The following is a 23500-nucleotide window of genomic DNA, read 5'->3' as shown; positions in this document are numbered from 1 at the left end:
ATCATCTTCAATAAAACAGTTAGTTGAAATTTTGCCTGGACTTTAGCCAGTATTCCTCTCATTTTGCCTACAGTGCCATTGCTATTCTTTCTCCTTTTCTGTATCTTTATGAGCCTTTTTGTTTGTTTGTTTGTTTTTGCGGTACGCGGGCCCCTCACTCTTGTGGCCTCTCCCGCTGCGGAGCGCAGGCTCCGGATGCACAGGCTCAGCGGCCATGGCTCACGGGCCCAGCCGCTCCGCGGCATGTGGGATCCTCCCGGACGGGGGCATGAACCCGTGTCCCCTGCATTGGCAGGCAGATTCTCAACCACTGTGCCACCAGGGAAGCCCCTATGAGCCTTTTAACAGGAAAGTATAAGCCAGCCTATCAGACATCTCTGGACAGTCCCTTTATGAACCCCAGTTGTAGACATGCTTTTAAAGGCTTTTGCCCTAGGAGTATACTTTCAATATTTTAACGTAAGATATAGAAGTTAAATGAGAGAATAGTCTGATATACGGGATTTAGCTCTAGTCCAGCTTTTCAGGAATGCATCTGTTCATGTCTTAAGGCATACATAAATAAATTGATAATTGGATATCAGTAGTTGGCTATATATGTGACACTTTTTATGACACTACAAAATTTGGAAGGATTGCGTTATGTTCTTTTAAGTATTTTTGAGAGAATACTATTTCAACTTCTGGTGTTTCAATGTGAATTTTAAATTTAATGTCAAGTTAATTGATTAAATACAGTATAACATCTAATGTCCTTCAAATACACCAAGTTAAATGGCAAGCTGCATGTTATTCTGTAATAATCCATTTTAACAAGTAAACAATAGTTGAAAACAGGTGATCTTTGAAAGATCTGTGAGTTAAAAAGTAAATAGAAGCATAATAGTTCAATTCGCCAGGTTCATGAGGCTGAGTCATTTATGAGGAAATAGATCCCAATGAAGAACCATCAGTTAAAGATAACTACTGAAATTTGAAACAAAAACACAGGAATAACATATTGGCACTATCCATAATATATCTAAGAAGTGTTTCTTTTTATATGGAATACAACATTGCAGCATTTCTGCATGAAAATTATTCAGTCACCTATTAAACATTCAGTTGTATTATGCTGTACATTACTTGAGTCTCCATCCATAAGACAAAATTCCCAAAGTAATTTTCCTAACTGAATCTATAACTCTTTCATCACCCTGATCCCTGAATATGCATGATTTCCCATTACTGTTTATCGTTAGGACTTCTGTCTTTGCAGTATATGGGCACACAAAGCTATGTTATATTTGCCATGGGAACTATAATTTTTAAGGCCCCTGTGCTTGTAACATCTTTACCTTTATTATATTACCGTAATGTAGATTTTGGGTTTTATAGAGGATCGCGTATCGAGGGAGCACAGTGTTGCACCAGTGAATGGACTGAGTTGTTAGTTACATGATGATGCGGCTTGTTCTTTTAAAGCAACAGTCAGGGAGCTCATGAGAGCGTCACAGGCAATTGACCCGATTCTAAGATTGGCTACCTTGTGTTTACCTTCATTCAAGATGCCCCAGGTTTTAGTCTTTCCTTGTATTAGAATGATTTGCCATGTCCTCTCCCAGGATTTGGCATTGCCTCCCACTAGGATAAGCACGTTCATATACTGGATTCAGCCATATGACTTGCTTTAGCCAACAGAACATGGGCAGGAGTGCTGGTGTGCCAGTTTTGAGCTAAAGCCTTAAGAGTTACTGAATATTTCTACTTGTTCCTCTTGTACTTTTGCCACCTGCATGAGCAGAACACGAACAGCCCCTGTGTAGCTGCTGTCTCAGAATGAAGACGACGTGTGGAACAGACCTGAACTCAAGCTCAAAGCCTGGAGTCCAGCCTGGTCAGGTTTGGCCAAGTCTAGCCCAAGTGAGAGCATGTGAACCGCTACCAACCTGCAATTCCGTCGCCAGAAAAAGAAATGCTTCTGTAAGTCACTGAGATATTGGAGTCGTTTGTTACGCAACATTGTTGCAACAATGGCTAATTAATACCTCTCCCATTGTTGATGGTTCTCATGCATTTGTCTTCCTGTGTGTGTGCTTAGTGCTTTTGGCTGGCTGTCCAGATGGATGGAATAAACTGGAGCACGCCAAGGACCACATGAGACATTTTTGCTGGGAACTCCCAAGGTAGAAGAGATGTCGTATACCTTTAATGTTCATATTTCAGTCATCATTTTATAGGACTTCTAGGTGGGCATTCAGCATAAAAAGACTGGTGATTCAGGGTTCAACTATTTTCTATTGATGAGTTATGAGACATCCATTCAGATTGTAAGGACTTTGGTGAAATACTCTCTTCCTTTTACAACATGCATCTGGAGCATTTACATATTTGAGCAAGTATCTGGGCATTCTCATGAATTAACATGTGAACCTAATGAAGCTTCTTCATTTGAGTGGACCAAGTACTCGTATCTTGTTTATACCAAGATCCTGCTTGCAGTGAACAGACTCTAGGAGAGCCCCCAGTTATCCCTGCCTCCTGGTATACGTGCCCTGTGTAATACCCTCCCCTTAAGTGTGGAAGGGACTCATCACTTTTTTAAAAATATTTATTTATTTATTTACCTATTTGGCTGCGCTGGGTCTTAGTTGCGGCACGCGGGATCTTCGATGTCGTGTGTAGGAGCTTCGTTGCGGCACGCGGGCTCTTTTAGTTGCGGCATGCGGGATCTAGTTCCCTGACCGGGGGTAGAACCCGGGCCTCCGGCATTGCGAGCATGGAGTCTTAGCCACTGGACCACCAGGGAAGTCCCGGGACTTGTGACTTGTTTTTAACAAACAATATATTGTAAAGGTGATGGGAATGTCACTTCCATGACTATGTTACATAGGTTTGTGACCTCTGTCTTGCTAAGAAACCCTCTCTTGCTGATTTTGACGAAGCAAGCTACTATGTGATGAGCTGCCCTTTGGAGAGGTCCACTTGGCGAGAAACTAAGGCCCTTGGTCCTACAGCTGGCATGGAACTGAATTCTGCCAGTAACCATGTAAGCCTAGAAACAGATCTTTCCCCAGTCAAGCCTTGAGGTGAGACCACAGCCTCAGCCAACATCTTGACTGCAAATGTGTGAGAGATCCCAAAGCAGAGAACCTAGGTAAACCACTCACAGACTCTGGACCTGCAGAAACTGTGAGATTATAAATGTATTTTTTTCTAAGCAACTATATTTGTGGTAATTTGTTACACTGCAGTAAGATGAGTAGAACACTGTTCAATCATTTAGCAAGGTGATGATTTCCGTAATATGATACATATTTACTTTTAGCATAGCAAACATTTATTGAATACCTGTCAGATGCTAAGCACTTAAAACACTGCCAATGCCGACATGAATAAGACATACCACTTGCCATTGAGGAACTCACCGTCTAGGCAACGTTGGACATCCAAGCATCTGGTCAACACAGAGGGGACAACCATTATAACAGGAATATGAAATAAATGGCATAAGCCATGTTACTTATTTTTGCTTTTCTTGGCACATTTTAAGCCTGGGCCAGGAAAAAAATGAAAGGGTCTCATATGGAACACAGACATCATAAAATCATGTTGAGAGGTGTTTACCATGGAACCATCTGTACGTACCTGACCAAGAGTAAGTAATCCATTGGAAATCATTGCTATCACCTAGAACAAAAGCTTCAAAGAAATGGCTTTACATGATTGTGATCATGGCCCCAACATCTTTCCACAAAACGACTGAAAATTAACACTGATTGTCTACCTCCTATAAGTTCTTTTTCCTTATAGGATAATGTTTTTAGACATGGTGCTTTCAAAGTAACAAAGTTAAGATGTTACTTTTAGGGCTGTGCCATTTAGGCATATTAGTGGATACATCGTAGATGTTGGGTCAGTACAACAAAAATACCTTTGATTTTTGATGTCCGAAGTCCAGAATTTGCTATTTTGTGCATGCAAACAATGAATCCCAATCATTATGGCTTTATCTAGAATAATTTGCTCTTCCTACAGACTGCAGATGTATCTTTCTGATCGAGACTCCAAGATTTAAAATAATAAAATAAAAACATAATATCTATTTTTTAAATTGAATGGTTACCATGTGCTAAATATCTTGCTTAATAGTGGGTTATCTCAATTAATGCTCACAACAACCTGATAAATTAGAGACTGTCATTATCCTTATCCCACAGATGGAACTGAAGCCACAGAGGTTGAGTAGTTTTAGTAACTTGGTTGAGATTACATCATTACCAAGTAAGGGGAACTGGGTTTGGACTTGAGCTATTCTACTCTGGTCCTATGCACTTAACCTCCATTCTATACTGCTTCCCAATGCCTCTGAATGCTCCGAGATTTTTAAGGGCAACTTTGAGCATAGGTGCTCTGGTGATAATAAAAAGCTTAATGGTGCAAACGTGGGTTTTGCAGTCTCAAAGTAGCTGATGTTCTTCATAGATCCATAAATGTTGACGTCGTTTCCTCCAAGGGTGAGTGACGTATTTGTGTTTTAAAAATGTATCTAGACAGTCTTTCCTGAGATTCTTCACATAACAACTTAGTTAACAGAATATAATACCTTACATATTGTAGTGGGTAGGGTATCAGGTATGCAGCTTTCAGAAAGAGATTTTAAACGTTCAGTGGCTTCAATAAGGTAGAACTTTCTTTCTCTCTAATTTAAAGCTGTAGTGGGGCAGTAAAGGCTGGGGAGACAGCTCTGCGTGAAGCAAGCCAGGGACGCAGTTTCCTTCCATCTTACTGCTGTGCACCTTGAAGGCTGGGTCACCTTCTTCACACCACGTCTTGAAGGCTGGGTCACACCACGTCCGTGTGCCACGTGGCATGCATGCAGAAGAGGCAGTATAGGGCCAGCACTTTTCTTTTAGGCAAGGAACGTGGGAAATGTACCCATTGTCCCCGCTTGTACTCCATGAGGAAAACAAAGTCACGTGGCCAAACCCAGCCACAAGGCAGCATGGGAAATGTAGTCTCTAGACAGGTGGCCACGAGGCTGGCTAAGCCTCAATTCCAGGGACAGAAGAGGAAAATAAATTTGGCAGGGAAGAGGAGCTAGCCGTCTATGACATACCGATATGCAGACACTACAAACAAATCAATTTCTGGTTTCGGCATTGTTTTGGGGGGCGGGTAGGCTCTTTGCAGAGTAATATACATGATTTAGATGTGAGTTAAAATGACTTTAAACCTGATATCACTGAAGTCTAATAACACTGACCAATTGGTTTTGTGCCTGCTAATAATACTGATGCTTTGACAACAGGGTTAGTAAATGGATAGTTGCTTTACATTAGGTGAGAACATTTTGAAATTATGTGTAAGAAGGTTGTATTGAGCAACTAATGGAAGGAATGCAGTGAACATGAATTGTTCTGTCTGCCAAGCATCCCTTTTCCCATCTGACAAATAGCCAGGAGCCTTCTTTAGGAAGGGTCCCTGTCTCACTCCTTGTGGCTGTCAGTGGGGTAGGGGGACACCTCATAAGTGCCTTCTGAGGAAAGCTGCCTTAAGTAGTTCTCTCTGAGTACAACTACTCAGGCTCTGTATTACCGCGGTGTAGATTCCATCGGATGACCGCAGCCCTAGGGCCCTAGTAACATGACGTCTTCCTGTGTCTCCTCAGCTAAGGGGTAGTACAGTTCCCCCTGCTGCTGCCAATCTCTGGGTAACCTCCCCATGGCTTGTTTCGTTCTCAGTTCTTTCCTCACCCGTGTAACTCATTCCCTGTATTAGATTCTCTGCGTGTAAATAACTGAAATGGTTTCTAGTGTCCTGATAAGACGTAACTGATGAAACGGCCTACTCCATTGGGTTGTTACAATTCTAGCTACATACAAAGACTAACTAGTTACCTTTTAATCCCAATTTTCAATTCTCTCTGAAAGAGAAGCTGATTGGCCTTGTTGGTTTCAGGTTCTTAACGGGGGTTGGAGGTGGGGAAAAGGGAGAGGTGATTGAGGGTTGGTGGGAGATAGCTCTTATTATGATCTACAAAAACAGCCGCGACAGTATCTGCTACAGGAACACAGGCTGGGGAGGGGGAGACCCAAATGGCCCATGTCATCCTACAATACTTTTAGTAATTCTTATTATTAGCCTAACAGCCTTTATTACAATGTTAATTATCTTTGTAGTCAAAATAACTCTTAATCTTTCTTATTTTCTTAATAGTGAAAGGCTTTAATCGTGTTGTTATCTCTACCGGGGGGTTAGCTGCATTTTAATGGATGGGTCTGAGTGATGAAAAGGTTTTGAAAATGTAAAACAGAGAAGAATGAGAGAAGTTGGATTTCTTGATATGACTCATAATTGTGACCTGTAGCTCTAGTCTGAGGGTGGGCCAGGTAAAATCCTAGAATGGGGGTGGGTTTGAGTTCAGGTCCTCAGGGAGGCAGACACCAAGATGGGATTGGATATACAGAAGTTTAATTGAGAGAATAGCAGTGAAGGATAAAAGGAAGGGAGCAGGAACTTGGGAGAGAGACTTCAGACCACGATGCAGGTCTGACACCTGTAAAAGCTAAGAGGGAAGGAAGGAAGGAAGATTAACTAAGAAAGTCCCAAGACTGCAGGCAGTTCTAAGAAAGTTTTGACCAGGCCTGTGGGGAATCCTTGAGCCAAAGCTGCCCATTAGAGGAATCCTGTGTTAGTAGCCCCGCTGTGCTCTGTCAGCTGGGGAGCAGCCCAGCAGGGAGTGTGGCCTCAGCATAAACACAATGGTGGACCCAAGGGGCAGAAAGAGTCTTACCAAAGTCTTATGTGTAAGGACTGTTCTTTTCTGTAAGCCATTTCCCAGAACACAAACTGGTGCGGGGATTTCTTAATAGTCTTCACTTTCCATGAGTACGGGCTCTGGTAAATTTCAGTGTAGTCACTGCAAAGCCTTTCTTTAAGGCCTAGGCCTGGAATTGGCACAGATTTGTGTGTGTGTGCGTGTGCCATATTCTATTGTTTAAAGCCGTGACAGGTCCAGCCCAGATTCAAGGGGAGAGATTACACAAGAGCATGACTTCTGTGGAGGCATGGTTCATCGTGGGCCACCAAAATAATGGCGTCCCACAGATTCTGAACCTTGGACTAGATACTTAGAGTGGAATGCTACTAGCATACCTGAGGTGGTAGCTGAAATTATTGGGTGGAATCAATCCATGGGTGTATCCATTGGTAAGTGCAGAAAAGAGTCCACCAACAATGCAAACACACGAGAGCTGGGTTGTGATTTTCCTTTTTCTCAGAAGCCCTTGTTAACACTGTTTCTTGATCAACATTTATCCCAACATTTTCCTGGGTTTCTGTTGCTAGTTCTATTTCTTGAACATCTTCATCTCAATATTCACTAGTTTAACAGTAATGATGACTGGTCTAGCCAGAGCTACCAGTTAGTACGTTTTTACATTTTAATTAGTTTTTCCCGATTAAATCTGGCACGAGGCACTCACTTAACCTGTCCTGCTTCTGCAACAAAAAGGGCCCGCAGAAAGTGAGGGAATCCTCCCGTGCAGGGGAGGGTTTGTTTGTGAACAAAGGTCTCCCACGCAGGGACCTTCCTCTGAAACTAGCTAACCTTTGGAAATTTGACCTTTCTCGGCATTCGTTTCCTTTTTCTGGACTCAACAGTATCAATTTCCGTTGGGCTCTTTGTGAAGACAGGTTAACAAAAGACCATAAATCTTTTTAACTAGGTGAAGCATTTACCACTCTAATTAGCATTACCATTCATTCACAGGCTTTCATATTGGCGAAACAAGCGAAAGCGGCACCGCGCTGTTTAAATCATGATTAAGCAGAGGTGGAGGCCAAGGCACAGCATTTAGGCAGATCTGCATTCGGATAGTCAGTCAGTCATCCGACCTTTGCCGAGACACCATAATGCTAAAGACATACTGCCCTAGGTTATGAGGTAACATAAAATACAAGCCTAGTACTGTGGTTTGTAAAAAATAACTGTTATGTATTATTTCTCCACGAATTATACTTAAGTAGGTATGCACAAAATGCTAGTGACTCCCACAAACTAGAGTGGGGTACGTTTCACAGCGGAAGTGACATATTGGTTGGGTCTTGAAGCAGGAATAGGAGTCCACTCAGCTGCAACAAGGAAATGTAAATTCTTAGGCAGGAGGGCCAGCCCCTCAGAAGGTCTCACTCTGGGAAGGTAGTGGTGGTGAGTGTGAGGGTCTAAGTCCCGGGCAGAGTCCCAGTCTCCAGCTGCGCGCTGGCGGAGAGGGGGTGTGGAAGGGAGAGAGGGAAAGGGGAAGTAATGGAAAGTGGGGGGGGAAAAAAAAAAAAAAAAAAAAAGCCATCCTGCGCATGCGCTCTAGCGGCAGCGGAGGAGGGCTCGGCCCGCGGCTCCCTCTCCGCCTCGCGCCTCGCGGGGCCCCACAGGCCCGGCCCCGAGAGCAAGCGCGTCGCGCCCGCGCAGTCTCCGGGCCCCGGCGGGCGCCTGCGCACCAGCGTCCTGGGCGCGCGAGCCGCGGGGTTATTAGAGGTGGAGCGCGGGGAGGGCGCGAGGCAGGAGGCGGCCGCCGTTACGGCGCGGGCGTGGTCACGTGGCCGCTGGTCACCGCCGCCGCCAGCCCCTCCTGGCCTGTTCTCTCTCTGGTCGGGTCCGGCCCGGCCGGCACCACGAGCGCCCAGCAGAGACTGAGGGAGAGAGAAAGAGGAGGGTAGGAGGAGGAGGATTCAGGGAGTAGGAGCTGGGGAGCCCTCCTGCGCCACAGGTAAAACAAAATAATGATGATAATCGTAAAGCAGCCCGGGCCCCCTGAGCGCCTCCGCCTTCCTCCAGTGCAGTCCCCACATGCAGACGCTCCCGCCCCGGTCTCCCCTCAGCCTCTCAGGACGAGTCCCGCCTCCCCTTGCTCCGCCGCCGCCTCCCTGGCAGGCCTGTGGTGCCGCCGCCGCCGCGGACGGGGACTCGCAGCGCTCTCCGCGTGTGCGCATCCCGGGCGGGCCGGGGCTGGGTGGCGGGAGAGTAGGCTCTTTCGCTCCGGGGCGGCGGGGCCGGGGGGCTGTTCCCCAGCCTGCTGCCTGCCTGCCCTTTGGGGTCCCGGCCGCAGGGCCCCCTGCAGCGAGAAGGCAGAGCCTGGTGGCCGGACCCGGGCTCCACATCCTACTTGGTAGATTTCCCTGTTCCTTTCAGCCCCGGGCAGCACGCTTCCTTTGCGGGCCGGAAGCCGAAGGACCCGGAATCCCCAAATGTTTTAAAGTGCAGCCTTGAGAAGAGAAAAAAGCCTTTCATTTTTCAAGATGGAAACGTGATCTTGTTTGAGTACGACTTGAGTTTTTTCACCTATAGGAACATGCAAGTTGAGGCCTTTCAGGATATGAGAAAACTTTGCAGAGGATGAACGTTGATTTTTTTTTTTTTTAAGGGCTCACCGCCTCCTCCCGCCCCCTCCCCCGCCGTTTCCTGGAAAAAGGAGCACCAACCTCCAAAACAATTTCCTACAAGTGACCTAGAGTTTGTTCAGTAGCTGTTAAGTAGTTTTATTTCCAGGATATGATTTATGTTTAAAATTCACATCTTTTAGATTTTTTTCTGAATAATTATCCGGAAAGAGTTTCACTTGTCACCATCGAATTCTGACTCCCCAAATTTTAGAATGCAGGTTGCACACCTTTGGGCCGGATTGCGCTGAAATTTCTAGACCCAGTCATTCTTTTGTATTCTTTGTACCACAAAATATAGCCCCAATATATGATTATGTAGTCCCTATATATTATGAGCGTGCGCTGTTACACTGTTGAAAGTAAACCTTTGAGCACCTTTGATATCAATGATAAATTCATTTATGTGTTGGTTAATACTCTTAAGGAGCTTTTCTGATTCTACGTCTTGTAGTTTTCACATCTTATCTCTAAATTCAGTTGTAAACGAGCATTTTTAATTTTTACAGCTATCTGCAGTAGAGTCCTGTAGAGCAGTTCTTAAACTTCAGTGTGCCTAGGAATCCCTTGGGGCTCCTGTTTAAATATAAAAATTCTGATTCAGTAGATCTGTGATGCAGCTTGGTATTCTTTATTTCTTATAAGCGCCTACCTGCGGCTGGAGGAGGAACCGTTCTTGAGTAGCAAGGATGTAGATTACTTGTTTGCCAAGAAATAAAGTGTATCAATGAACAAGTGCGTTTTAATAATTCACGTTTGGTGTAGAGGTGGCTTGAGATAAGAGACACATGGCAGGATGAACTGAGAGAGCTTGCCTAAGGGAAATCCCTTATGCAGAGTAAGCCAAGTCCAGGTCCCAGGGGAGGTGATAGCAGAACTGGGAGAACTCCCTCAACTAGGAAGAGTGCAGGTATCACGTGTGCACGCTGTGTGGTGCCTACATCACTTGGCCTGCGAATATTCCATGGAAGCTTGGTGTACTTCTAATTGAAGGACTTGCTCAGCAATGGGTAGTTGGATTTTTATCAACATAAAGGCTATGCATCATACTCTTGAAAGTTTCTTTTATTGGTGAACGTATTGAGTGTGTTGCTCTTTCTGTCACCCGTTCAACTGCAGCCTCAGTTGAGTAGTGCATTCCGGAGCCTTGGAAGCAAACTTGTAAACAATATAGGGTCTCCACCTATCGATTTTTTTCCTAAATTTTAAAAAATGTAAATTGAAAAGTTTACGTTTAAAAAAAGTAAGTTGAAAAGTGTCACACGTAACTTCATATATTCATACTTTATATACATAAAAGTGGTTGTGCTTAAGTTTTGAAAAGGTTTATGGCAGTAGAACATCAACTATTTTTAGCACCGTAAATTTTATAGTCTTCATTCTAGTTCTTCACCATTGTTTTTCATGTTAAATAATATTATGACAGTACTTTTTTTCTTCCAGTTTGAGATATAATTGATGTATAGCACTCTATGTAAGTTTAAGGTGTGGAGCATAATGATTTGGCTTACATCATGAAATTATTATTATGATAAGTTTAGTGAACATCCATTATCTCATATAGATATTAAATAGAAAAAAATTTTTTTCCTTGTGATGAGAACTCTTAGGATTTAACAACTTTTTAACAACTCTTAACTTTCATACGCAACGTAAAACAGTGTTAATTATGTTTATCATGTTGTATGTTATATCCCTTGTACTTATTTATCTCATAACTGGAAGTTTGTACCTTTCGTCTGCCTTCATCCAACTCCCCCTCCCTCCACCCCTGGCTCTGTTAACCGCAAATTTGATCTCTTTTTCTTTTTATATTTATTTATGTATTTATTTATTTATATATTTATTTAACATCTTTATTGGAGTATAATTGCTTTACAATGGTGTGTTAGTTTCTGCTGTATAACAAAGTGAATTAGCTATATGTATACATAATCCCCATATCTCTTCCCTCTTGTGTCTCCCTCCCTCCCACCCTCCCTATCCCACCCCTCTAGGTGGTCACAGAGCACCGAGCTGATCTCCCTGTGCTATGTGGCTGCTTCCCACTAGCTAGCTATTTTACATTTGGTAGTGTGTATATGTCCATGCCACTCTCTCACTTCATCCCAGCTTATCTTTCCCCCTCCCCATGTCCTCTACATCTGCGTCTTTATTCCTGTCCTGACCCTAGGTTCTTCAGAGCCATTGTTTTTTTTTTTTGATTCCATATATGTGTGTTAGCATATGGTATTTGTTTTTCTCTTTCTGACTTACTTCACTCTGTATGATAGTCTCTAGGTCCTGATCTCTTTTTCTATGAGTTAGTTTTTGAAGTATAATTGACCCACAACACTGTTATTTCCTAGTACACAACATCTAGTTAAAGTTTATCAGCCTACAAAGCTATTACATAGTTACTGACTATATTCCACACACTGTACATGTTATACCTGTGATTCATTTATTTTGCAACTGGAAATTTGTACCTTTTAATCCCCCTCACCTATTTCATTCCTCCTCCCACCTCTCTCGCAACCACCTATTTGTTCTCTATATATATAACTGTTTTGATTTTGTTATGTTTGTTCATTTGTTTTTTAGGTTTCACATGTAAGTGAAATCATACGGTATTTGTCTTTCTCTCTCTGACTCATTTCACTTAGCATAATACCTTATAGGTCCATCCATGTTGTTGCAAATGGAAAGATTTCATTCTTTTTTATGGCTGAGTAATATTGCATTTTGTGTGTGTGTGTGTGTGTATGTATGTATACACCCCCCCCCCACATCTTCTTTATCCATTTATCTATTGATGGGCACTTAGGTTGCTTCCATATCTTGGCTATTGTAAATAATGTTGCAATAAATGTAGAGGTGCATCTAGTTTTTCTAATTAGTGTTTTTGTTTTCTTCATATAAATACCCAGGAGTGGCATTGCTGGAACTTTGGTAATTTTATTTTTAATTTTTTGAGAACTCTCAATACTGTTTTCCATAGTGGCTGCACCGATTCACATTCCCACCAATAGTGCACAAGGGTTCCCCTTTTTTCCACATCCTCACCAACACTTGTTATTTGTTGTCTTGTTGATAATAGCTATTCTGACAGGTGTGAGGTGATATCTCAATGGGGTTTTGATTTGCATTTCCCTGATGATTAGTGATGTTGAGCATCTTTTCATTTGCCTGTTGGCTATATATTCTTTGGAAAAATGTCTGTTGAGATCCTCTGCACATTTTTCAATCAGGTTGTTTCTTTTTTAATGTTGAATTGTATGGGTTCTTTTTATATTTTTGATATTAACCCTTTATCAGATACATGATTTGGAAATAGCTTCTCCCATTCAGTAGGCAGCCTTTTCATTTTATTAATCATTTCTATTGCTGTGCAAAAGTTTTTAAGTTTGATGTAGTCCCATTTGTTAATTTTTACTTTTGTTTTCTTTGCCTGAGGAGACATATCCAAAAAAATATTACTAAGACTGATGTCAAAGAGCTTACGACTTAGGTGTTCTTTAAGAAGTTTTATGGTTTCAGGTCTTACGTTTAAGTCATTAATCCATTTTGAATGTATTTTTCTGCATGGTGTGAGAGAGTAGTCCAGCTTGATTCTTTTGCATGTAGCTGTTCAGTTTCCCCAACATCATTTATTGAAGAGGCTGTCTTTTCCCCATTGTATATTCTTGCCTCCTTTGTTGTAGATTAATTGCTCATGTAAGTATGGGTTCATTTCTGGGCTCTTTATTTTGTTCCATTAATGTTTGTGTCTGTTTTTGTGACAGTACCGTCCTGTTTTGATTAATGTAGCTTAGTAATATAGTTTGAAATCAGGGAGCGTGATACCTCCAGCTCTGTTCTTCTTTCTCAAGATTATTTTGGCTATTTGGGTTTTTTTTATGTTTCCATCCAAATATTAGAATTATTCTACTTCTGTGAAAAATGCCCCTGGTATTTTGATAGGGATTGCATTGAATCTGCAGGTTGCCTTGGGTAGCATGGCCATTTTAACAATATTACTTCCTCCAGTCCATGAACACAATATATCTATCTGTGTTGTCTTTGATTTCTTTCATCAGTATCTGATAGTTTTCTGAGTCTAGATCTCTTACTTCCTTAGGTTTATTCCTAGATATTTTATTCTTTTTGATGTGATTATAAATGTGCTTAATTTATTATTTAATTTTTCTTTCTGATAGTTTGTTAATATATAGAAATGCAGTAGATTTCTGTATATTAATTTTGTATTCTGCGACTTTACCAAATCCTTGATGAGTTCTAGTAGTTCTTTGGCGGCATCTTTAGGATTTTCTATGGATAGTGTCATGTCATCTGCAGACAGTGACAGCTTTACTTTTTCCTTTCTAATTTGGATTCCTTTTATTTTGTTTTTCTTGTCTGATAGTTGTGGCTAGGACTTCCAATACTACGTTGAATAAAAGTTCCAGTACTATGTTGAATGAAAGTGTTGAGAGTGGGCATCCTTGTCTTGTTCCTGATCTTAGAGGAAATGCTTTCTTCACTGTTGAGTGTGATGTTGGCTGTGGGCTTGTCATATATGGCCTTTATTATGTTGACGTATGTTCCCTCTCTACCCACTTTTCTGAGAGCTTTTATCATAAATGGATGCTGAATTTTGTCACAAGCCTTTTCTGGACCTATTGAGATGATTGTATGATTTTTGTACTTCAGTTTGTTAATGTGGCATATCACATTAATGGATTTGCAGATATTGAACCATCTTTGCATTCCTGGAAGAAATTCCTCTTGATCATGGTGTATGGTCCTTTTAATGTATTGTTGGATTTGATTTGCTAATATTTTGTTGAGGATTTTTGCATGTATGTTCATCAGTGATATTGGTCTGTAATTTTCTTTTTTTGTATATCTTTGACTGACTTTGGCATCAGAGTGATGCTGGCTTCATAGAATGGGTTTGGAAGTGTTCCTTCCTCTGCAATTTTTTGGAATAGTTTGAGAAGGATAGGTGTTAACTCCTCTCTGAGTTTTTGGAAGAATTAATCTGTGAAGCCATCTGGTCCTTGGACTTTTGTTTGTTGGAAGTTTTTTAAATTACCGATTCAACTTCATTACTGCTAATTGGTCTGTTCATATTTTCTGTTTCTTCTTGGTTCAGTCTTAGGAGACTGTACCTTTCTAAGAATTTGTCCATTTCTTCTAGGTTGTCCATTTATTGGTATACAGTTGTTCATAGTAATCTCTTATGATCCTTTTTATTTCTGTGGTGTCATTTGTAACTTCTTTTTTATTTCTGGTTTCCATTTGCATGGAGTACCTTTTTTCATTCCCCTAACTTTTAGTCTGTGTGTGTCTTTACATCTGAAGTGAGTCTCTTTTTAGGTAACATATATATGGGTCTTATTTTGTATCCATTCAGCCACTCTTTGTCTTTTGATTGGAGCGTTTAGTCCATTTACATTTAAAGTAATTATTGATAGGTGTGTACTTACTGCCGTTTTGTAATTGTTTTCTGGTTATTTTCATAATTTATTTGTTCCTTTTTTCTCCTTTTGATTTGGTGACTATCTTTAGTGTTATTTTTGGATTCCTTTCTCTTTTTTGCATGTGTATTTAGTATAGATTTTTGGTTTGTGATTAACATGAGGTATATGTGTGTGTATATGTGTATATATATATATATATATATACATGTTCATCATATATATCTATATCTGTATATCTGTATAGTTATGATTGTTTTAAGTTGATGATCTTTTAGGTTCAAATGTGTTTTAACAACTGTGCATTTTTAGCCCCTTCCCCCAGTTTACTGTTTTTGACATCATATTTTACATCTGTTTATTTTGTGTATCCCTTAACTATTTGTTATGGATGTTTTTACAAGTTTTGTCCTTTTACTTTTCTACTAGCTTTATAAGTGGTTGATTGACTACTGTATATTTGCCTTTACCAACGAGTGTTCCTTTTGTAATTTTCATATTTCTAGTTGTGGCCCTTTATTTTTCACTTAGACAAGTCCTTTTAACATTTCTTGTAAAGCCAGTTTAGTGAGGTTGAGCTCCTTTAGCTTTTGCTTGCCTGTAAAACTTTTGATCTCTCCATCAAATCTGAATGAAAGCTTTGGAAGAGTGTTGATGGTAGGTTTTTTCCTTTCATCATTTTAACTGTTTATATTGTGCCACTTCTTCCCAGCCTGCAATATTTCTGCTGAAAAGTCAGCTTATAGCCTTATCAGATTTTTCTCATATGTAACTTGTTGCTTTTTCCTTGCTGCTTTTAATATTCTCTCTTGATTTTTAATTTTTGCCATTTTAGATACAGTGTGTCTTGGTTTGATCCTCTTTGGGTTGATGCTGCTTAGGATTCTCTGTGCTTCCTGGACCTGGATGTCTGTTTCCTTTCCCAGGTTAGAGAAGTTTTTGGCTATTATGTTTTCAAATATGTTATTTGCCCCTTTCTCTCTTCTCCACCTGGGACCCCTTTAATGTGAATGTTAGTACACTTGATGTTGTCCCAGAGGTCTCTTAAACTGTCCTCACTTCTTTTTATTTTTTCTTTTTTCTGTTCAGCTTCAATGATTTCCACTACTCTGTCTTCTAGCTCACTGATCTGTTTCTCTGTATCATTTAGTCTACTGTTGATTCCTTCTAGTGTATTTTTCATTTCAGTTATTGTATTCTTCATCTCTGTTTGGTTCTTCTTTATATTTTCCAACTCTTTGTTAAAAACTTCTAACTTCTCATTCTGTTTGTTTAGTCTTATCTGGAGTTATTTGATCATCTTTATGATCACTACTTTGAACTTTTTTTGGGTAGGCTGCTTATCCTCACTTCAGTTAGTTCTTCTTCTGGGGTTTTATTTTGTTCCTTTGTTCGAAATATATTCTGCTGTCATCTTATTTTGCCTAGTTTGCTATTTTTATTTCTGTGTATCTGGTAGGTTGGTTACATTTCATGATCTTGAGAAGAGGTCTTTTGTAGGAGACATCCTATGTTTCCCAGCAGTGTACTCCCCTCTAGTCACCAGAACTATATGTTCTAGGGGCCACCTGTGTGGGCTGTGTGGGTCCTTCTGTTGTGGCAGGCTGACTGCTATTGGTGGTCTGGTAGGTATGGCTGGCCTCTGGTCTCGTTGGTGGGACTGGGTCATGAGACAGCTGGATGTGGGTTCCTGGGGGGTCCCGCAGCTAGTGCTGATTGGCAGGTGGGCAGAGCTGGGTTCTGGGGTGGGTGTAGGTCCAGGGGGTCCTAGCACTAGAGTCTGTTTGCTGGTGGGCAGGGCCAGTCCCTGACATGGCTAGCTGTGGTGTCTGAGATGTTTCAGGGCTGCTGTTGGCCCTGGTGAGTGAGGCTGGATTGCAGGGTGGCTGGCTGAGGGGTCCAGGGTGTCTTGGAGCTTGGGTCAACCTGCTGATGGGTGGGGTTGGGGCCCAGGGGCTCCTGGGACTAGTCCCGGGCTGCTGATGAATGGAGCCAGGTTCCAGGTTCTCTGGCTGCAGGGCCTTGGGGGTCCTAGAGCTGGTGTCTGCCTGCTGGTTGGGCTGGGAGTGGTTCCTGACACATCTGTCTGTGGCTTCTGGGTTGTCCTGAAGCTGATGTTGGCCTGCTGGTGGGTGCGGTTGGTGCCCATCCAGTGGTGGGTGAGTCCGGGTCCTGGGGCTAGTGCCAGCCCACCTGTGGGCGGATTCGTGTATGACAGTACTTTTGAAGCACTTACTAAGTGCCAGGCACTGTTCTAAGCACTTTATGTATCTTAATTCATTTAATCCTCACACCAACCTCGAAGGAAACTGAAGCAGAGAGGGTAAAAGTCACATGCCAGCACAGAGCTGGGATTCAGGCTGACTCTAGAGTCCATGCTTTAAAGAGTCTTCTCTTTGTTGTGTTTTGGAAGAAAATAAATGAATGATAACTCTTTTAAATCCCCTTTTCCTAGTACTGTTGAGAATTATGAGCTTGACTTTCATTTAAAAATTCAAATTTGTCATTCTTTTTTTTTTTTTTTAATTTCCCCCATTTTATCCCACTTCAAAATGAAGAATTGCCTCAATGATTGTAATCTTTTCTGAATAAGACATTGAAATTTGCAGTGGTTTATTTTGTTTGCACTTGTTTGCTGGACTGGTCTCTAAGTTTGTATGTCACTGTTAAAAGTGAAAGTGGTGTCTGTTTCCTTTTGAACCTGCAGGTTTTGAGGCCTTCATTTCTTGCCTATGACTGTCTCCCCTCCCCTGTATGCATACATGTTAGATTTATTTAAGTTTGTTATTCTAACATTTAGGATTTTGAGGGGGATTGACTGGGTTACTGACTTTTTATTTGGCTAGTAACGACAATAAGAAACTAAACATTGGTCATCATTATCATATTTAATTCTGAGAAGGTAAGAATGACAGCCTTAGAATGAAGAATGGTATTTTAAGTTGAATAAATTGTGTTTCATAAGAATATATATGTCATCTGTCCCCCACCGCTTTCTGTCTCAGACCACTGAAAACTTTGTCCCACATCAGCCCAGTCTGAGGAATGGTGCTTGTACACCTGGTCTAAAACATTTCTCTTAACGTCGACAGATCATTAAAATGGCAGTGCTATAGAGTTTGTGTACTAGAACTTGAGAACTGAAAGGTTGTGAATGGGGGCAGTTGTGGGAGGGGAAGGAGATGGGGGAGGGCCAGGGGCTAATTCCAGTGGCATTAATTTTCTATTAACTGGGATAATAGTAAGTTTGAGAAGGAGGTCAATATAACAGCAAATCTGTGTTGTAAATGTTTTCTCCATGCTTGTTCTTTACTGTGATGTCTCATAATGCCATGCTGGCCAGTTATTTAGCCTCACAGTGCCTCACTTTTCTCATCTTTAAAATGAGGATAGTAATAGAAACTACCTCACAAAGTTGTTTTGAGGATTAAATGATTATATGTGTATGTATACGTGTGTATATACACATAAACACATGTAATATATGTATTATACCTATGCTGTTCTTATTACGTTATATGTAAATGTTACATACACGTGTGTGTGTGTGTGCGTGTATATGTATATATATATATGACGTACATGTAGATAAACAGTTGTCCCTTGGTATTGGCAGGGGATTTGTTCCAGGACCCCTGTGGATACCAAAATCTGTGGATGCTCAAGTCCCTTATAGAAGATGGCATAATATTTGCATATAGTATACACACATCCTTAAGCATACTTTAGATCATCTCTAGATTACTTATAATACCTAATGCAGTGTAAGTACTATGTAAATGGTTGCCGGAGCCTGGCAAATTCAAGTTTTGTTTTTGTGGACTTTTTGGAATTTTATTTTTTTTCCCCTGAATATCTTTGATTCATGATTGATTGAATCTGCAGATGTGAAACCAGAGTATATGGAGGGCTGACTGTATATATACATACAATACTTAGATAGTATCTGGTACATAGCTAATGCTACCATCTAAGTGTTAGATATTATGTTCTGCTATGGATAATCTGCAGTGGTTGGTCATATCCACATATTCAAGACTGACTATATTTGAATGAACTTAATGGAAATCGTACATTTATTTGGTATAAGGCTGTATGGCCAAGAAAACAGAAAGTTTGTGCTGTTTTGGATGAAAATACAAGATTGGTATAGTAATGATTTTATCCCTTTGGAGATTTAAATATGAATAAATATGGTTTGGCAGCTCAGATCTTTCAAAACAAGGAAGTAAGGCTGTAGAAACAATAAAAGATGTCTTTGGTGGTAGTATAAAAGGATTAGTTTAAAATTTTCAAGTGTAGTGTTGTGAAGCTCAGAACAAGATAACCTTTTTCTGGAGGCTTCTCTGATCATAACTTTTACCTTCCTCGACTGACTTGTTTCTCCTTGAAATAATTCATCTTTCTTTGCATCCTCCAAACTTGGTCTGTAGTCCCTTATCTGAAACCCATGGTGGCATATGTGTCTCAGAAGTAAAAAGGTTTTGGAATTTAGAAAATTAGTATGGTGCATATGCTGTATATCATGAAACCTCCTGTGGGTAGGAGCAGTCACCCCATAATCAGACACATTAATGTTCCCAGCGAAATTACACATCTTCACACTAAATAGAATAAAAAAGACTATAAAAAACCTTACATTAGTTAGGCCATGTTTCTCTGACAGCTTAGAAAGTAATTTTTAGGTTTTAGAGCTTTTAGGATTTTTGGAGTTGGAGATAAGGGATTGAGGTCTGTGTGTCTGTGTATGTGTGTCTGTGTGTGTATATATATTTTTTAGTATTTATATTCATCATAGTGCCTGTCTCCTTGAGTAGACAGAGAACTGGAATATAGGATCTGTGTGTTAGCATTTGGTATCTTTAGCATCTATAGGGCCTGGCATGCAGTAGGTGCTCATTAAATTTCCATTAGTTTGGATGAAAAACATCTAAAGATAATATCATTCAGTCATTGTTCTGTGCTGCATGTTGTATCTGTGGCTGACTCAATGAAAATATTTAATAATTTCAGATTTATTATTTTTTTAACTCAATTGCCCAGGAAAGTCGGTTATTGGACAACTTGTTTTGAAACAAAAGAGATTTGAAATAGTCATTACAGAGGATTGCAAATTTTCATAAATTTGTATTGACAAGAATGCTTATCTTGACCTTTTTATGGGTCATGAAGTCTATATTTAGAAGAATGATTTACTTTTTAAAATTGATTGGATTTAGTTATATATGATAATTACGATAAACTAGTTGTGGTATATCTGTCTAAAGAAAATGCTGCCATGGGTGAATATCTTAGGTCAAATAATCACAGTATGATAATTTAGATAGCCATTAGAAAAAAGGTGGTTTTTTTTCCTATTACAAAAAGTAATGCTTATTGTGGAAATTTTATAAAAATGAATTATCAAAAATAATCACGTGGACTGTTGGATAGTTCTTAAAGTTCTCTTCAAGGGTTATCGTGCTTGGAGAGGCTGAAAATAAAGTCAGGTTTGTAGTACAAGTACTAGTTTAGAAAGCTAAGTAACAAATGTTGGTTAGCGGGAATGTTTTATGTTTTAGTGTTACTAAAAGTTTTGTCCCTAAGTAAGATAAAAAGGTTGAACCTAAAGTAATGAGGTCTCCACTTCCAAATAGTGGGGTCTTCAGAATAATTAGATCAGTGAGAAGTAAGCTCCCACTTCTGATATGACCACCTTGGGGGAGATGCACTGCCTTCTGATGGAGTTGGGATGAAGACTGAGCCCAACTCACAGGCTCTGGCTGCAGAGGCAAGCATTTTGTTTGCTGATAACCAGTGGGGATCAGAATCAACCCCTTGAGAGTTTCCCAGAATGCTACCTTTGGAGTTGTTGCAGGAATCCAAGAGGAGTTACTAACACTGTATCTCTTGCCATCTTGGGGTGAGATAGTGGATTGATTGCCCTGGATCCCTTGTAGGATTTGGGGGTGAAGGTGGATTTTATAGGAGATGGGCAGATGGTACCACTATGTTGGTTTTTGTCTGCTGCATTCATTAAACTAGACTTCTTTTTCTTCATGAAGTCCAAGAATCTTGGGGTAAGAATGCTTATTTTGATAGGTCAATGTGTACGGTGTGGGGAGGATTGGGATAAATTGCCTCACTTCTCCAATCTGCATTTCTCTTAACTAATTTAGAGTTAATTTTAATTTATTTATCCTGTGTTGTGTGTATGTAAATTGTAGCTATACACAGCTAAACATGTGTATATGTAAATAATACCTAATTTTAAAAAAATTATTTTATTATTTTGGCTGTGTTGTGTCTTCATTGTTGCGTGGGCTTTCTCTAGTTGTGGCGAGTGGGGGCTACTCCTTGTTGCGGTGTGTGGGCTTCTCATTGCAGTGGCTTCCCTTGTGGAGCATGGGCTCTAGGTGCATGGGCTTCAGTAGTTGTAGCATGTGGGCTCAGTAGTTGTGGCTTGTGGGCTCTAGAGCACAGGCTCAGTAGTTGTGGCACACGGGCTTAGTTGCTCCACGGCATGTGGGGTCTTCCTGGACTAGGGCTCGAACCCGTGTCCCCTGCATTGGCAGGTGGATTCTTAACCACTGCACCACCAGGGAAGCCCTGTCTTTTTTAACTAAAAGTGATTCTTGCTATTTTGTTGCTTGCATTTATTTTTCATTTAATATTTTATGTTCTTCTGTTACTACTTTTCCGCATACTTTTTGGTCACTCCATACTATTTCATTGTATGAATGGGCTGTAAGTAGTCCTCCATCCTTGGACACCTAGATTTCTCTCAATCTTTCTGATGAGAAGTGATACACTGAATATTATTGTATTGATAGCTCATGTCCCTTTGTGCCTGTGCATTATTGTTAATTTAGGATAAACTGTGGTGAGTGGAATTAGCAGGTCAAAAGATAATTTAACAGTTTTGTTACATTTGGCTAAATTGCCCACAAGGAAGGTTGTACCACTTTACCCTTTACTACAAAACTGTTTGAGAGGCCCTGTACCTATTGTTATTGGGTATTATCTTATCTTTCTTTATTTTAATAGCTTTATTTGGGTATATGTGACTTTATCACTTTTTTTTTTGTTTTCTTACAGTTTTTAACATTTTATGTAGTTAGATCTTGCTCTTCTTTTATTTATCTTGTAGAGCTTTTCCTACCTTATGGTTATATAGCTATTATTTTATATATTCAACCGTTTTCGTAGTTTAAATTTAAAACTTTGGGTTTGCAGTTATTCCAGAACATGTTGAGTGGCATATTGTGAAGTGGTACAAAAAATTCTAAGCTTTTTAAAAATTAAATTAAATTAATTTATTTTGGTTGTGCTTGGTCTTAGTTGTGGCAGTCATGCTCCTTAGTTGTGGCTTGCCTGCTTCTTAGTTGTGGCCGGTGGACTCCTTAGTTGCAGCCAGTAGGCTCCTTAGTTGTGGCTTGCATGCTCTTTAGTTGTGTCTCGCCTGCTCCTTAGTTGGGGCCAGTGGGCTACTTAGTTGCAGCCGGCGGCTCCTTAGTTGCAGTTGCAGTCTCCTTAGTTGCAGCATGTGTGCTCCTTAGTTGCGGCATGTGGGGTCCTTAGTTGTGGCTTGCCGGCTTCTCAGTTGTGGTATGCAAACTCTTAGTTGAGGCATGCATGTGGGATCTAGTTCCCTGACCAGGGATCAAACCCAGGCCCCCTGCATTGGGAGCTCAGAGTCTCACCCACTGTGCCACCAGGGAAGTCCCTAAAAAATTCTAAGGTTTTTGATCAGCTAGTTTTCTCAGTACTCCTTAATGAATGACCTATTCTTTCTCCATAGATATCAGAAGATTTGTCATTTGGTCTTCTAGTCAGTCACACAGTATTTTATTTTTTATTGTTGTGAATAGGATTTTCCTGTGTGTGTGTGTGTGTGTGTGTGTATGTATGTATGTGTATTTTTGCCACCAGACAATTTCTGGTAAATAGAAAAGCTGTTGATGTTTTGTGTGTATTTTGTAACCAGTCACTTTCTGACTCTATCATCACAGCTTTTCAGTTGATTCTCTTACCTTTTCCAGGTAGATAAGCATACCACCTGAAGCTAGCCATTTTTGTAGAGAGATCAAATTGTGCATCTTGTTGGCTTCTTGGAGTATCAAGCATCATGAGTTTCTTTTTCTGGTCAGGTGGTGTAATGTTCTACTCCTCATGGTGAGTTTTCTTTTCAAGCTATGGTCCTTCTATGGTCCACTTAAAGTTCTCTAACCCAAAGCCTGTGATTTTCAAAATTGAGTGTAGTGGAGGCCTTTGGGAAGTGATCAGTAGACCAGGAGGCAGCGAAGGTGGGGTGGAATGGGACAGACCGGGATGGGGAAGTGCCTGATATGCCAGCTCTTCCTTTTCTGGCCCCCTTTCTGATTATCTTTCTGGACTTCTTCGATTTTGCCCTTTTTAATGATTTTCTGGCTTCTTATTTAATTCTCCAGATATACCTTGTTTTCTTCCTTCCTTCCTTCCTTCCTTCCTTTCTTTCTTTCCTTTCTTTCCTTTCCTTTCTTTTCTTTCTTTCTTTCTTTCTTTCTTCCTTCCTTCCTTCCTTTCTTCCTTTCTTTCTTCCTTCCTTCCCCCTCCCCATCACCCACTTCCCCTCCCCTTCCCCTCCCCTTCCCCTCCCCTCTTCCCCTCCCCTCCCCTACCTC

At 40.7% G+C, this 23500-nt stretch overlaps 1 protein-coding gene across 5 annotated transcripts in view; it reads left to right on the top strand.

The window, feature by feature from the left end:
- Positions 1-8158: 8158 nt before the first annotated feature.
- The window catches only part of TBC1D5 (TBC1 domain family member 5), a 540605-nt gene continuing 525263 nt past the window's right edge, over positions 8159-23500 (top strand). For 4 of the 5 annotated variants that reach the window (XM_029214159.1, XM_029214160.1, XM_029214157.1 and 1 more), the window contains exon 1: positions 8580-8747. The gene's annotated coding sequence lies outside the window, so the exon portion shown is untranslated. Of the gene's footprint in view, positions 8192-8579; positions 8748-23500 lie in introns of those variants that run through there. The other variant, XM_029214153.1, reaches the window with a different exon arrangement.

The sequence above is a fragment of the Monodon monoceros genome, unplaced genomic scaffold (genome assembly GCF_005190385.1).
Source record: "Monodon monoceros isolate NGI ecotype Baffin Bay Population unplaced genomic scaffold, NGI_Narwhal_1 Super_Scaffold_11, whole genome shotgun sequence".
In the NCBI taxonomy this organism is placed as follows: domain Eukaryota; kingdom Metazoa; phylum Chordata; class Mammalia; order Artiodactyla; family Monodontidae; genus Monodon; species Monodon monoceros.
Note: the sequence above shows the minus strand (reverse complement) of the source record. Positions and strands in the feature narration are given on the sequence as shown.